This window comes from Paroedura picta, chromosome 2, assembly GCF_049243985.1.
Source record: "Paroedura picta isolate Pp20150507F chromosome 2, Ppicta_v3.0, whole genome shotgun sequence".
In the NCBI taxonomy this organism is placed as follows: domain Eukaryota; kingdom Metazoa; phylum Chordata; class Lepidosauria; order Squamata; family Gekkonidae; genus Paroedura; species Paroedura picta.
In genome coordinates, this window is record NC_135370.1 from 67,330,164 (window position 1) to 67,343,775 (window position 13,612).

The 13,612-nt window shown below is 44.5% G+C and overlaps 1 protein-coding gene across 1 annotated transcript in view; it reads right to left on the reverse strand.

Annotated features, from left to right (window-relative positions):
• MRAS (muscle RAS oncogene homolog) overlaps window positions 1-11,338 on the reverse strand; it is a 68,781-nt gene extending 57,443 nt beyond the window's left edge. The window contains exon 1 of the mRNA XM_077320570.1: window positions 11,212-11,338. The gene's annotated coding sequence lies outside the window, so the exon portion shown is untranslated. The remainder of the gene's footprint in view (window positions 1-11,211) is intronic.
• Between the last annotated feature and the right edge of the window lie 2,274 nt (window positions 11,339-13,612).

Genomic DNA, 13,612 nt, shown 5'->3' on the forward strand with positions numbered 1-13,612 from the left:
CTGTCAGTGGCCCAAGATCACCCAACTGGCTGCAAGTAGAGGAGTGGGGAATTAAAGTTCTCTAGCTAGATCAGAGATTGCCGCACTTAATTACTACAAACTGGCCCCCTAATTAACACATTTATAACCTTTCACCTGCAAAGTTCCACCATATTAAAAACATAGTTGTTTTTTTTTTAAAGGAAAGAATATGCAATGTTCATTTCCTCTGTAAAATCTTGAGTAACTGGAATGAGCCCACAAGTTTGCTACTGAACAGAAAATGGTTTTCACATCCTTCCTGAAAAAAGGTATCTTAGGGGTTACCAAAGTCATTTTTGCCAAATTATAGATAGAAGTCACATGAAGTTCCTTAGGCAGTTTTTTTAAAAAAAAACAATCTTTAACAGATTGTAGATACTAAAAATTGGTACCATGAAACTAGGGTTGCCAACTTCCAGGTGATAACTGGAGATCTCCTGGGATTACAGCTGATATCCAGGAAATACAGACTGGTTCACCTGGAGATAATGTGTTTTGAAAGGTGGACCCTGCGGCATTATATCCCACTTGTCCCTCCCCTCTCCAAACCCCACCCTGCTTAGGCTCCACCCCCAGAATCTTCAGGTATTTCCGAGCCCAGAGCTGGCAGCTCTACATTAAATGTTTTTGTGGGGCCAGAATGGAAGTTTTGTAGGTAGCCATCTTGGTGTAGTCATTAAAAGCAGCGGCTTCTAATTTGTCAAGCCAGGTTTAATTCCCCTCTCTAATATAGAAAAAGCACACAAGAACACAAAACAGGTTCTGTTTCAAATCGGGGAAGGTTATTGAAGGAAGCCCTTTGAAAAATCCTGATTTATATAAGAACTTTTAACATCTAGTGGTTGTACAAGAGACCTTCATTTGGATATAGATAGTTGACCACCCTGGTGATTGAAAATATTTTACAAACATATTTTATGTATATCTGTGTGTTTTGAAACAATTGTGTTTGCTTAATATTGACCTCTGAGGAAGACCTGTATAGGTTGAAATGCATTAAAGGTAAAGGTATCCCCTGTGCAAGCACCGAGTCATGTCTGACCCTTGGGGTGACGCCCTCCAGCGTTTTCATGGCAGACTCAATACAGGGTGGTTTGCCAGTGCCTTCCCCAGTCATTACCGTTTACCCCCCAGCAAGCTGGGTACTCATTTTACCGACCTCGGGAGGATGGAAGGCTGAGTCAACCTTGAGCCGGCTGCTGGGATTGAACTCCCAGCCTCATGGGCAAAGCTTTCAGACGGCTGCCTTACCACTCTGCACCACAAGAGGCTCATCAATGCATGAAATGCATTAGGTCCTTAGATATTAGCATATAACTAATTTATGTATGTGTGACCTATAAAAAAGTGTCACTCCCTGCTGTTTTTATTGTTTTTAATATACTTTACTATATTTGAGTTAAATAAAAAAAATTCAGCAATATATTTACTTCATATAAAGTTGCAACTTCCTCAACCTTTTAAGGCTCTCAACTCCATTCCAGGTTGGGTTTTTTGTCCCCCCTTTTTTATTGCTTGATTCCCCACTCTTCCACATGCAGCCAGATGGGTGACCTTGGGCTAGTCACTCTGTAGAATCAGACAGGAGAACCTAGTTTGAGTCATATCTAAAGCACTCCATAAACCTGTGCCTAACAGATTACATTTGGTATTTGTGAAGGTATTTTAGATGTGTCAAGCACCATGAAAGTGAGGTGATTTCCCCAGAGGAGCAAAATTTCTTTATCTGTCTCCTCTTTTCTTGTCTTCACCTGTTCTTTTCATATTTCTTTCCAGTTTCTATAGTGGGTTTTTCCTCCTTCCTTTCTGCTGGGAATGGAGGCATCATCATGTTTCAAAGTAGGTTTCAGCAGATATACATCCTCAGAGAAGACATATGGAGCCAAACTATTACTTTAGGCGCCTGTTACCTTTTAAACCACAGCTACTGCCCAGGCGTCATAAGTGGCACCTGCAATTACTTTCTCTCCACTCAAGCCCCTAACACATTATCACTATTACTTCACAGTCTCTCTGTACACCCATCATTTTAAAGCACATCTTGGCTAGTTAATTGTTGAATTGTTATCCCGGTAGTAATAGTAGTAGAAGAGTTGGTTCTTATATGCCACTTTTCTCAACCAGAAGGAGAAAGCGGTTTATAATCACCTTCCCTTTCCTCTCTCCACAACAGACACCCTGTGAGGTAGGTGAGGCTGGGAGAGCCCTGATATTATTGCTCTGTCAGAAAAGCTTTATCAGTGCTGTGGCGAGCCCAAGGTCATGCAGCTGGCTGCATATTATTATTATTATTATTATTATTATTATTATTATTATTATTATTATTATATTTATTTCCCGCCACTCCCTTGCGGCTCATGGTGGGTAACAGCATCCCAAAATCCCCATTAAAACCCCATTAAAACATTACCAATATTATCCTCCAATATGTGGAGGAGTGGGGAATCAACCTCAGCTTGCCAGATTAGACGTCGGCACTCCTAACCACTACACCAAACTGGAGAGAAGCAAAAAGAAAATAGAAAGGAAAAGAATATGAAAGGTAACAAAGGAAAGAGCAATTCAAGTGAGTAGCTGTGTTGGTCTGAAGCAGCAGAACAAATTTAGAGGCCAGTGGCACCTATAAGACCGACAATTTTTTATTTAAGGTATGAGCTTTCATGTGCATGCACACTTCCTCAGATACAATGTCATGGAATGAGAATAACCAGTTCAAACTTATATAGAGTGTAAGAATAAATTAACATACAGCATAATGGAAATGGTTAACAGATTCAAGAGATAAACAGCAATCTGGATTTGTTTGTATTCACTTAAGATTGAATTGCATGGGAATTATTTGGCCACAATAAAAATGTAAATGTAAATGTCTACATTGAGAGGATGATGGGCAAATAGATAGTCGATTGCTGGCAGCAGTTAGCTGAGATCTTGCCCTTTTGCCCCCTGCCTGTCCTCTCAAGCAGGGAAGCATCTAGGGCAGTGGTAGTTAACCTGTGGTCCTCCAGATGTCCTCCAGCATTTGCTGGCAGGGGCTCATGGGTATTGTAGTCCATGGACATCAGGAGGACCACAGGTTAACTACCTCTGATCTAGGGTATCATCTACTTTGAAGTAGAGCATTTGGCTTCCTCTGTTCACAGACCTGAAAAAAATATATACTATTCAAAAGAAAAGAGCAGTAAAAGAAGGAAAATTAAGAAGAAGGAAACTTTGAAATAAACAAGAACGGCGTCTAAGAGGGGTAAGGAGGTAGAGCATCAAGAAAGCAGGCACCAAGAAACACATCAGTGGGCATGGTGGATCACTCATGTATCTAGGTGCAGGGATGCTGGGTGGGGGGTGGGGGTGGTCATAAATAAAGTCCATGATAATTTCTGAATCCTTTTATCTGGAATCGCTAGAAGTCTCTATGAACCAATCTAGTGCTTGCCTCCTTCCTTCAGTGGAACCAGAGAAGGAATCACAAGAGAGCTGGCAACATACACCACTAGCCGTTCTTTTCACTGTTTTGCAAGTCTTATTTGTAAGTGCTGGTAACTTGTCCTGTTAAATTCGGCATGATTTACTTCCAAATAAATATGCACAGTACAGAGATTTATGTCTGATGAGATATGGCTTCCCTCTTGTATCTTCTCTGGCTTTGACTAATGGAAGATTAATAAGAGAACTGGGAGGCACTGTAAATATGAAGAACTAAATTTCCTTCCAGTCTCCCCTTTATTATACCCAGGTGTTAGAGGAATACCAATATCAAACATGTCATAACAAAAATTAAACCCATTTGTCCACATATGATAAAATGGGATTTGACAACTCTGTATCCTTTTATCAGAATATAAAGGAGCTTGAAAGACAAATGAGCAATATCTCAAACATTGGCATTTAGGAAATGTAGCAATCGTGGTGTTACATAAACCTATACATATCTGAAAGATTCAAGTGGGTAGCTGTGTTGGTCTGAAGCAGCACAACAAAACAAAACCAGAGTCCAGTGGCACCTTTAAAACTTTGTTGGTCTTAAAGGTGCCACTGGACTCTGATTTTGTTTTGTTATACCTGAGAGATGTTTAAGATGTTAAATGTTATACAATACTCCAGTATTCGGGGAGAATTGTTTTATTGAAAAGTTCTTCTTGCATAGATCCCTGAAATGGCACTTTTAGCATGTGATTCACCCATCACTGCATATTGTGCTAGCACAATCCTTCAGTCTCTGGATTTAGATGTGTGGGCAGGACAGTGCAGTTCTCAACAGCTATGTAGCCATAGTGCAATCCTATGCAGAGTTGCTCCAGTTTAAATCTGTTGATTTCAACAGGTTTGGATTGCTGTAACTGCATAGGATTGCAGTGTCAGTCACCTACGTGAGGATTATTTTTACTCATATTGTTTTGAATTCTGAGTTTGGTCCTGGCCTCCTCCACAGATATTCCTTCATAAAGAAAAATGTTATTTTAGAAAAGGTGTGGGTGAGTGTGTGCGTGTATAAGGATTTCTTGCAGATATGGTTCCGAAATGGGGACAATAACTTCCCACCAGGGCATTTATTCAGATGGAAAAATACCAATGGGCTTGCTTGCGATTTAAGACTGAGGACACTGTAGGCTAACTAAAGAGGAAGATACTCAATGGGCTGATTTCCCCTTGCTAATATTGCTTAATTGCACTGACCTAGGATCCGCCCTCCTTTTTAAAAACAACAACAACAACAAATGCACCCATTGAAATGCCTATTGATTTTTATGAACTGTTATGGGAAGATCATGTTTCAGGGTCAGGACCTTACATCTTGTTTTGTACAATATTTGTAGGACATGGAATGCATTTTTGATAATGCCAAATGACTATTTCTCATTGACTTAAAATTCTTTATGAAGTTGCAAACAGGCACATATAATGTAAAGAATTTAGACCAATATAAACATCATCATTCATTTGAAAATTCTATCTAATTGTTTGATGAACACATAACAAAACTTTAGTGACCTCAACATTTTAGGTCTCACTTTACTACATAAAACAGCCAAGGCAATTTACAAGTAAAACAACAGAGAGCAGAAGACATCCAATGCAAAATCCACATTCAAAACAGCCTTGCTAAGAAATGATTGTATAACAATGGTGCTACCACCAAGATGAGCCTGAATAAAGGCATTAACCTGAGCCCTGACTCTGAACTGTCACTGAGATCTATATCAGGGTACCTTGAACATATTCCACGTATATCCTATAGCTATGCCAATTGCTCAGTGCTGTGTTGGCATTGCACTGGTATAACTCTGATGCTGACACAGAACAGGGTTTATGGCAGTATTCTAAAGCTCTCTACCCCTGTTCAAACCCCACCCCGCACACACACAAACAATTGGTGAAATGTTAAACCTGCGAAAACCCTGGCTGCCATAGTTTTAAATTTTCCCACTGAGCACACTGAGATTTTACATACAGGATCTCAACAGACATGCCTTAGAGTCAGCTTGGGGTAGGGGTTAAGAGTGGCCCCTCTAATTTGGAGAACCAGGTTTGATTCCTCTCTCCTCTTTCACATGCAGCCAGCTGGGTGACCTTGGGCCAGTCTTAGTTCTCTCAGAGCTCACTTACCTCACAGAGACCTTTACTGCATGGGAGGTGTCGCTCTGCACCACTGCCCAGTTTTTGCCTCAAGGCAGGTTGCCTCGCCTCTTCCTGGCTCTGCACGGGGGAGCATTTGGCCCACTGCACCCTATCCGCCCCAGATTTGTGCTCCCACAGTGCTACGGGGAGGGGTGTGCCTTAAACAAATGTTTTTTAAGACTGTGGTTCTTTAAAAAGGCCTCAAGTGGCTCCACCACACTACATAGGGTGCAGAGCCACCTGGTGCATTTTTTTGTCCATTCTGGTGGACAATGGCACAAATGGGGAGGAGCCAGGCCAGGATGGCCCAATTCTCCCACAGCCGCATGGCCCAGGCCCAACAGAAGGGTAGGTGATTGTAAGCCACTGTGAGACTCCTTCAGGTATTAAATTGTGTGGTACACAAAACCTAGCTCTTCTACTTACTCAATGGCTGCTAGAAGTCAGTATAAGCAGTGCAGAAAGGGAGTGTCTGGGCGGGGTGCTGCTATACCATGCTGACACAGTTCCATTTTCTGTAAGGGGGGGGCACAAAGAACACAACTGCAGTCCATCATGATTACCAGCCACTTCACTGTGACACATGCTACTGCCAACCAGGCTCATGCCTATTGCCTTGCAAGATAAGAGCACAATGCATGCAGCTGCCCCAGCAGACAGTCCACATGCTGTTCCAATGCAACTCACTACATGGGATGGGTCCTCCAACAGGAACCCATGGTAGGGTTAAGGAGCTGAGGAACCAGAAAGGGCACCAGGAATAGACACATAGAGCCCACTTTGTCCTTGCTGCTACTATGGACCTTAACTCATTCTTGTGTGTCTTTGGACCCGTGCAGCCGTTCAACAGGGGAAGTTAAAGTGGATTCCCTTCACAATAGAGTGCTGACCATGCACTGATCCTACAACAGGATCAATGGACTCGATGACCAGTATGCTTTCAGTGTCCTTGCTATGGGGTTATGAGCTCTTTTGTTCTACAGATGGTTATATGACCAACACATTTCTCCTTCCCAGGAGTATCCTGTGCTAGGGACAGCTCTGTGGTCTCATAATCAGTAAAGGCAGTTTCATAAGTGCAGGAACCTCGCTGCAACAAGAGGGTTCATTCTCTCAATTCCATTCAGAGGCCCTGCTTTCAATTTTCCTGATGCTCTTCAATCAATATGTGGATTTACAGTTGCAACTCTATGTGATTGGGATTTGGTAAAGAGGGACTGATTCCTACCCTCAGCTTATGAATGACCTCAGACATATTCAGCAAGTCTGGAGACAAATGTCCTGTGCCTTTTGTAGAAGTTTAATGCATGGAAATGGGCAGCTGTAGATTTTCATGAATGGAGGCAAATAACATTACATTCATCACCTGGTAAACAACATAAAATCTCTTAAAGGGATCCCTCCCCCCTCCGCAAGTTGGTATCCTATCTGTTTGCACAGATACACTCTTGCCAGGAAAAGACAAAAGGTCCTCCAGCTACACACTCCTCCAGATCATAACTGACATCTGATAAATTGTGGAGCTTGCATGATGGAGGTGTGATGGTTGAGAAGTGATGGCTGTTACCAACCAGCTTGCAGCAAGGAGCTGGTGCATGGGGAGGAGGGATAATACCTGTCAAAATGATGGATATGTGAGGCAGTGACCTAGCATCAGTTGTCTAACCCAAGTGATCACGTTCAATGCCTCAAAATTAACTCATTGAACAGGCCTGGAGAAAATTGTCCTGCCACTTTACAGAGAAGCTTTATTTGTAGAAATTGGCAGCTGAAGCTTTCCATGGCATGGCAAGCTGACATCCCATTCACCCTCTCTTTAAGGGGGCAAGACATCCCCACTCACTCCCCCAGACAAATGTTCCCTCCTTGGTGAGCTGTGTGTATGTGCAGCATTGGCCTGCTATCAGGAGAGCATGGCAAAGTCTGCAGTGTGACTGCTATATTCTCTGCACCTTGGAATATGGGGGTCTTTTCAGTACAATTCAGGGAGCAAGTGCTGGATACTGGCTAGCAGTACTGGCAGCACACTGGCAGTGGGTTTTTTTATATATAGTTATATATCTCATGTTATGAAATAAAAAAGGAACCCAGAGCTTGGTGACTCAGTGGAATCTGACACAATGGAAAATTGTCAATTTTTTTAAGGCACAGGGTAGCATTAGAAAGCTAACCAAGCTGCTTCTTTACATATTTGGCAATTTTGTAACAAAGCTGGCTTCTTTTAAGAGCAGTCATACTGAAAAGTCAGATGTCCTTGGACCCTGAAACCCATTTGCTTCATTTTATAATAAAATACATAATTCAAGATCAAATCTTGTACTTGACGGGTTGCCGCAAGAACATTGGAAATATGTCAGAAATAAGATAGCTCAGAAAAATTCATCAGAAAAAGAATGGGTTTTATAAAGTGTGGGATCTAGCAACCCCAATTAAAGTACTGAAAACCCGTGTACATTTTTAATGCTTTGGTGAAGTCTGGTTTCCTGTTATATCACCTGCAACAAATTATTTTCACTAATCTGATATGCAGGAACTTGATTTAATCGATTTAGCTAATATGAGTTACTAAATCATTTATGTTCTCAGTCTGTTTCTAAGATGCATGTATTAATATTTCTTTAAAATTATACTTGCTATAATAGTTGAGGTTTTTTAAATAAAAAAAATCCTTGAGCAAGCACCCCCTCCAACAACAAAGAGGTTCATATGGGGGTCTTTGGTTACATCTGACCTTCAGGAGGCTCTGGAAGTATGTGGGGTTATCCTCTTTCATCACTGCAACAATCATGTGAGATAGGTTGAGCTTAGAGATAGAGATACTGGCTTGCCCAAGGTCAACCTGGGAATTTTATAGCTGAACTGGTATTAAAACCCAGGTCTTCTCATTTCAACACTCTATCCATTGCTTTACACAGGCTGCTGAATATCTATTCTAATATACACTCTGACTATAATTGCCTCCGTTGTAAATAGACTTCATGGTACCATTTAGTCTGGATGTTGGTCTAGCTTTGTGGGCATATTGCCCACCTAGACCAATACAGGGAACAATCCTAAACAGGCTTAATCAACAGTAAGGCCTATGTTATTTAACAGGCTTACGCCCACATAAGTGTTTTTAGGACTGTAGCTTGACTCTGCTTAAACCTTATTTTAGACAATCTGTCATAGAATTTAAGTGCTGAACTAGCATCTGCTAGATCTCTGTTTGCTAGTCAGTTAATTTCTCTCTGCCTAAACCTTCTCACAGAGTTGTTGTAAGAATAACATGGGAAAGGAAGGACCATGCACAGTGTTCTGAGCTCCTTAGAATAAAAATGTACTACTCAGATTCTCACAATCAGGTGGTTACAAACTAGAATAATAGCCACTGGCCAAATGCACTGCAAGGAATACAACTGTGCCCATTATCAGCTTGTCATAGGTATTTAAGACACCAGCTGGGAAATAAAATCCCTGCTTTGTAATGAGATAGGACTGTTCATAAGGAACCGATTTCAGGCCAGCAGCCTTAGTTGCAGTGATGGGAATAGCAATAATAATTTTGCTACATTGAGCAAGTACTTTGAATTGGAAAATGACAATGCGCTTTAATGAAAGAACAATTTCTGGGAGGGGGTTCCTCCAAATACTTCCAGGGTACATCCTACTGTTCTCTATGACAGCCTTGTGAGGTAGCCTAGTACTTGGGATAATAATAGCCCCATGGTCACCCAACAGTCTAAATGAGGGGGAGGCAGCTTTCCTCACCCCATGATCCTTTCATCTGTCAGGCCCCCCACCCACATCTGCAGGTGGACAAACACACAGAGCTGGCTCAGTAGCATAAGTTTCTCATTGTGTTTTTTGATGTATCAGGTACATTCATGTATGGCACAAAATGTGCAAGCAAAGTTTCCAAGAGCTTTCTAAGGTAATGAGAAAACTGTTTTGAAGACAATTTGCATGCTGAAAAGATCTGTTGAGAACTACACGAATCCACGGAAAATCTACGACATGTGGTAAAGCAAGATTTCTGCACAATATGCTGAACTTGTAGTTCAGCACACCCTCAACTCACCACAAAAGTGGCTGAATGATGATAATCACTTCCAGATAACACATGCCGGGAAAAGCATGTGCCACAAACACATGTGACAAAGGAAGTGTATACATACACTACATTTTCCCCATGTGGAGATCAAACTTGTGTTGCAAAATTATAATGTTGCTATCTAGCTGTGTAACAAATTAACCACTAAACCACATGCTGAAGAACTGAATTGCATGCTACCTCTCACGTTGTTAACTGTTGATTTAGCTCAGAGTGCTAACAGGGGCCAGTATCTATTGCTCCAGAAAATTCCTACAAGAAACAGAGCAACAATAAGCCACCTTCTGCAATTATTTCTTGCAATTCTGAACACTTGCAGTGTCACATTGCAAAGGTCACAGTGCCAGAAGCTGGAGCTGCTCAAGTCCAGTTTGTCAGTTTTGACCTGGTGGATCAGCTTCTCACTGGTCATCAGAATGAGCTCCTGGGAAAAAAGAAACGGCATCTTCTCACTAGTTCAACGTCTTGCCACAGACAGGGCTTCCCTTCAAACATTCAGGCTGCCATCTTATACCCATCTGACTAGGAGTATAGCCTTCTAACTAGTAGGATTTACTTCTGAGTAGACCTTTATGGGATCATGCTTTACTCTCTTTCCAATTGCCCTTTCTCAGAGGATCATGCTTCAGTTTCCACACCCTGGGCACCTAGTCCTATACACATGATGTGCAGTGTGTGAGAACACATGATGAAGAACTCATTCAATGAAGTTTTTTTTTAAAGCTTTTGATTATACCGTGTCTGCGCAGTAGCTCAATTTGGGTACACTTCCACCCCCCCCCCCCAAAGCGACCCACACGGATTGTTCAGAGAAAGATGCCTTCCACAGGAGGCGTCCACACAGAAAAGGTCCTAGATGCGCCTTTGTGCTACAGGCAGCTGCAGCTGACGCCTGCTTACTTTGGGAGGGAGCCACATCGAGGAACTCCTTGCTCGCTCGCTCCTACAGAAACCGGGCCAAGTTCTGGTGGCACAGGTGTGCGCGCGCGCACCCACATCTAGGTAAACAAGGACAACAAAGTCCGCAGCACCCCATCGCAAAAGTTTCCTCTGCAAGGAAGCAGGACGGTCCTTTCTGATCTGCAAGGGAACAGCTGCATCGCTGCCCAGCTAGGAAGCACCGCTTTCCCTACCAAGCGGGGGGCATCTGCCTCTCGTCAGGGCAAGAAAAGCAGGGCAGAGTTTACAGGATGCAGCGGGCTTGGCAAGAGCGATGCCAGAAACACTCGGAAACTTCTTCCCCGGCACATTCCTCCCCCCCCCCCGGGCTCTTCAGCTCTCGAAGGGAAGTGGCTTATTCGGATTCTGCTAAGGCTGGCATACTAACAACCAAGCCCCCACCCCCCCGGTTTCTTAAAAGGAAACCTCCCCCCAAAAAAACAGCAGCACTTTCCAGCCCCGAGGCACGGGCATAACGGGAGGGCTCAATTCGAATCCACAGCCGCCAGAAACACGCCGGTCGGTATTATTAAGCCACTCACCCACGAAACGGCCGGAATGAGCGAGCCTCGTCAGCCCCAGGGCGAGCCCCCGGTCTGCCTCCCGTTGCCGCGGCTTTTTCTCTTAAACTCCCTCCATCCCTCCGCCCCCTCCCCTTCCAAGCTGCGAGAGAAAGGAGAGTCCTCGACGCCCCCCCACCACCAGTCTGTCCCTCCTCCTCCTCCTCCTCTCCCCCCCCCCCCGTTTCTGTCCAATCAGCCCCGCTTTCCCCTCTTAAAGCGACAGCGCCCTCTCCGCAGAGTGAATTACAGCGCCCCTTCTTTATAGTGCGGCCGAAGCTGCTATAAATAGACTCGACCTAGATTTCGGGGTGGGCGAGAGAGCCGCGCTGGGGAGGCGGGACCCGGGACGCTAAGCGGGCGCCCAAAGACCCTGCCGCCTGGACTCCCCAAACTAGGACTCTTCCCCGATCGAGCTCGGGCGGCCTTCGCCTGGCAAATGGTCTGGGGCCGAAGGGCTCCGCAGGACCCGGGTTGTTTTTTAAGGCGGCCTGAAGCCGCAGAAGGGTCGGCGGAGGCGCCTTAAGAGCACTTCGCAATCCAGAGACGATGTATTTGCTTGGCGGGTCGGGGCTTTCGGCGGCTTCCACGTGGGCTTGTCCCAGGCGAGAAGTCAAACAAAGGGCGCCGAGCGCGATTTGCGTGGATCTCTTTTCGGAGAACGGAGTGAGGCTCGAGGAAGTCATGCGCGGTTTTCTGCATTTCGGCTGCGCAGAGAAAGGCGCCGTTTTAAGCATTAGTGTCCTTGGAATAGAAGCCTGGCAGACGCGCCAAACGCCGCAGGCACAAATTCCACCCCATTGGCGCTCTGTTGTTGAATCCAGACCACTTCTTATTTCAGGTTTCTACGCGGTTAATGCAGTCCAAGCACATGCGGTTTAAGCAGTCTCTGGCCGGACTTTACTAGATAAGCTGCAATACAATCCTATGAAGATTTGCTTCAACTGAAACCCATGGATTGATCCCTCAATTAGTTAAACGGGATTTATGAATAGAGGTGCTTAGATTCCTCCCCCTGAGCACTTGGAGGGCAGTAGTGGAGCTTACTTGTGGGATTCTTAGGACTGCAGCCCTGGTCACTTACAGAGCAGTCCTGAAAACGATCACCCATTCTCTTCATCATCAGAGGTAGAAAGAGGTAACTTGCTCAGGATGGCACTGCCCGTCTCTGGCCCTCACTGTATAAATGTTGTTTATTTTGTTTAAAACATCTTGCGGTGTCACCAAGGCAGCGAACTATCCAAAACATTAAAAAGACACTCTACAATACATGGCTTCCAAACATCTGGCAAAGGTTTCCAAGGGAGAGTCTGGGTGGCTGTCAATCAGGAGATAGAGCAGACACTTAGACACATGAACAAGAAGGAAAGTCAAGTAGAGTCAGTGAGACAACATGAAACGAAACAGAACTCTCATCTGGGGAGTTCCCAGGGGTGCTGAAAAGGGCAGTAGTTTGCCCTTTACTGAAGAAGCCATTGCTAGATCTGTGGGACCCAGCCAGCTACCATCCAGTCTTGCATCTTGTGTTTCTGGGCAAGGTGGTTGAAAGGGCTGCCATGGATCAGCTCCTGGCATTCTTGGAGGATACTTCAGCATTCAATCCATTCCAGTCTGGCTTCTGCCCTGGCCATAGGATGGAGACAGTGCTGGTCACGCTAATGGATGATCTCTGACATCAACTGGATAGAGGTGGTTTGGCTGTCCTCATGTTGATAGATCTGTTGGCCATGTTTGATATGGTTGACCATGAGCTGTTAGCCCACCACCTCACCGGGGCCAGGATATATGGGACAGCCCTTCAGTGGTTGATCTCCTTCCTCCAGAACTGAACACAGAGGTTTGCAGGAGGGGAAGAAATGTTACATCCCTTCTGGCTCCCTTGTTGAGTCCCACAGGGGGCGGTGCTCTCCCCCACGCTCTTTAACCTCTACTTCAGACCCAGCTGGTCCGAAGTTATGGTCTGGGTTGTCACCAATATGTGGATGCCAACCAGCTCTATCTCCTGATTGATAATCACCCAGACTCTCCCTTGGAAACCTTTGCCAGATGTTTGGAAGCCATAGCTGGATAGTTAGAGCACAGTCACCTGAAACTCAACTCTTCCAAGATGGAGGTCCTATGGTTGGGGAGGAAGGGGCCAGACCAGGAAGTGCTTCTTACGAACCTGACTGGGGTTCAATTTAAGATTGCACACAAGGCCAGAAATTGGGGGTGATTCTTGACACCTTCCTATCAATGGAAGTAGAGGTTACCAGAGTAGCTCGCACAGCCTTTTTCCATGTACAACATGTGAAGCTACTAGTGCCCTATCTGACCTCTGAACATCTAGCCACTGTTACCCATTCAATGGTCACCTGTAGACTAGACCTGTAACTCATTCTGT